Raw genomic sequence first — 2,698 nt, 5'->3', positions numbered from 1 at the left:
TATGGATGTGTACTCATTTTCACCCTTCCTCTTTTCTATTTCTTATTTATGTTTAGCCTTGTAACTGAATAAATCGTAAAAAATATTGATTAATTACTTGCATCAGAAAAGAGAAACAAGAATCTGATTTACGATTGTATTTAACGATTATTATACATATATAGTTCTTTTAAAGAGTTTTTATGCACAAAAAAAATCTTATGTGTAATATTTTTTATTCAACTGTTAAGCATGCATTTTTATGTAACCTCAATGAAAAAAAAAAGATTAATTAATAAATTAAAAAACGCGGAAATTAAGTTTAATAAAACACAGAAATATCGTTAGATTGAACGGTTTCAATAAAAAAAATAAGAGAAAGATGGTCTCCCTCTAAAATAAAAATCTAAAATTTCCAATTTTAATCAACTTTTCTGACCTTTGACCAATGTCTGGGACATTTTGTATACAAAGAAAAGTGATAATTCGTATGCTGACTTTCTAATTAGAATGATTTGCACGGTGCAATGTATTGTGCTCCTGCTGCTTGTAAATGAGTCACCGAGAATCGCAATTACGACACATCCAGCTGTTTTATAGTGCGCAGAAAGATTATATCAATTTAATTAAGTGACTGTAATTAAATTGTAACTATTTTCTCGCGCAAGAATTTCTCATAATATACAAAATAAACAAATATAAGAAATAACACTATTTTCTACGTAATTCTACGAAAATAATTAACTAATTATAATTGTTAGTGTAATTAAATTTATAAAATTTACTATTACATTAAAACCATTAATATAATTTATTTAGTTAATTTAATACCTGTTTGTATCAAGATAACTATAGTTTTATACATTTTTTAATCAGTCTCTTCTTTTTTAGAATAAACATTTTTGATAAAGCTTTTGAGAGATATAAATAAAAGTGTCAACAAAATCCGCTTTGTACGCATTAAATTTGACCATAATCTTGCTTTTTTAATCTACTTCGAAGCAAAGAGCTACGTCAATTGTGGAAGAGATATGAAAGTGTAATAAAAAGTTTCCACCCATCAAAATGAAAAGACGGTGCTTCTGCTGCAGTGCGTTTGTCTGCGAAATAAAAACTTGAAATTTTTCATATATTTTTATTACTTCAGAAAGAAGACACGTACAAATTGAAAAAAATGTGTGTCACCATTTTGGAATTGTGCCAAATTTTCTTTATTTGATATTTAGTAGTCAGAATCATTCTTTGCTTTCAGAATAATTAGATGATTGATGTCAATGATTGCAAATAAAAAGTTTTATTTGCTATAGTAAATGTATATCGAAAAATGTTATAAATTCAATATGAATTAATTTTGACACAGAACGATTCGGGAAAGTTAAACTACAGTTAACTTAAATTAATAGCTACAAAGCATTCTCGCTATTTGATTTGTATTAACTGTGAAGCTCTTCTTTCTGTAACGCTCTCATTTGCGAGTTATATGGTCTTTTATTTGGAAATTGAATATGATTTTAGAGTACAATGGCTCTTCTATGATCAAATTCTATGGGAGGTCAAATTCAAGGTAGCACCGTCTCCCGTATCGTATTTGACAAAGTTGCGCGCGCTGGTGCAACGTTTCCCGTGATTTAATGGGCGAGCACAGAGCGGGAGTTCAGTCGGCGACGCGCGTTCCTTGTCACCGTGTGCTCTCGTACATCCTGCTCCAGCATCCCTCGCGCATGGACCTGTGCACGCTCGATAACGCAGGTGAGTGCGCGATTATCGAGGTCGAATTTACATATACAAACTGGAAAAGCTGCGGCTTACAATTACGAAAGACTCCGCTTTTTGTGGACATATTTTCCTTTTCCGACATGTTCTGAAATCTTAGTCTGAAATTTGATTTTGATTTTTCTTGTGCAGACTTGTGTCACAGAATACGAAGTCAGAGGTGTGGTTTGCTTTACTAATCACATTGTTTTGTTAAGATCTAAAAATTCCAAGCAATTGAGATAATATCTACACATTGCTGCATTTTATCGTAGTTCAAATTGACAATGTCTGTGCAAAAAAATGTGAGCGCTTACATGTTTGCTACGCTCAGTAAATAGTAATAATAAAATACTGTTTTAAATATTAAATTCTTCATTTTCCACTTAGATTTTTCGCTTTAAATTAAATTGATAGAGTTTGGGATTATAGTTTAGAGCTATAGTACGTTTAATTCCGCCACTGGCGATGTTACGCATGTGTGGAATCTTGGGAATTCAGGCGCAAACGCGTTATAACCCCTTGTTAATCTCGAATTTCGCTGCTCCGATAAAAATCGTTGACTATGCGTATATTGATCGTGTTAAATGTTAATATTAATTTGAATCATTTTGTCATAAAAGAGACGCGTTATATCTCCGCAATATTGTATCATGGTGCTTAACGGTTATTTTTAATCGTTGAGCAACAGGGAGATGAGCGCTGAAAAACTTATTGTCGAGTTTATTGTCAGCTGTTGCGTTGTAGTCTGCGCATAAATTATAACGTTAAAAAATATTTCCTTGAAAAGTAAAAAATATCTGTAAAATGCATAAAACATAAATCTCTGAAACATAAATCTCTGAAACATAAATCTCTGAAACATAAATCTCTAAAACATAGAAACAAAATGACCCCGAGAATCAGGAATTTCCAGATAGTATACATTGTAGTTTTTAGCAATTGTCAAACCATAATGGTTTTTGAC

The 2,698-nt window shown here is 31.5% G+C and overlaps 1 protein-coding gene across 1 annotated transcript in view; it reads left to right on the top strand.

Moving 5' to 3' along the window:
- Positions 1-1,622: 1,622 nt before the first annotated feature.
- Positions 1,623-2,698, top strand: part of superdeath (Suppressor of ER stress-induced death) — a 28,781-nt gene continuing 27,705 nt past the window's right edge. The window contains exon 1 of the mRNA XM_012375412.2: positions 1,623-1,728. The gene's annotated coding sequence lies outside the window, so the exon portion shown is untranslated. The remainder of the gene's footprint in view (positions 1,729-2,698) is intronic.

Source organism: Linepithema humile, chromosome 6, assembly GCF_040581485.1.
Source record: "Linepithema humile isolate Giens D197 chromosome 6, Lhum_UNIL_v1.0, whole genome shotgun sequence".
Taxonomy (NCBI): domain Eukaryota; kingdom Metazoa; phylum Arthropoda; class Insecta; order Hymenoptera; family Formicidae; genus Linepithema; species Linepithema humile.
Note: the sequence above shows the minus strand (reverse complement) of the source record. Positions and strands in the feature narration are given on the sequence as shown.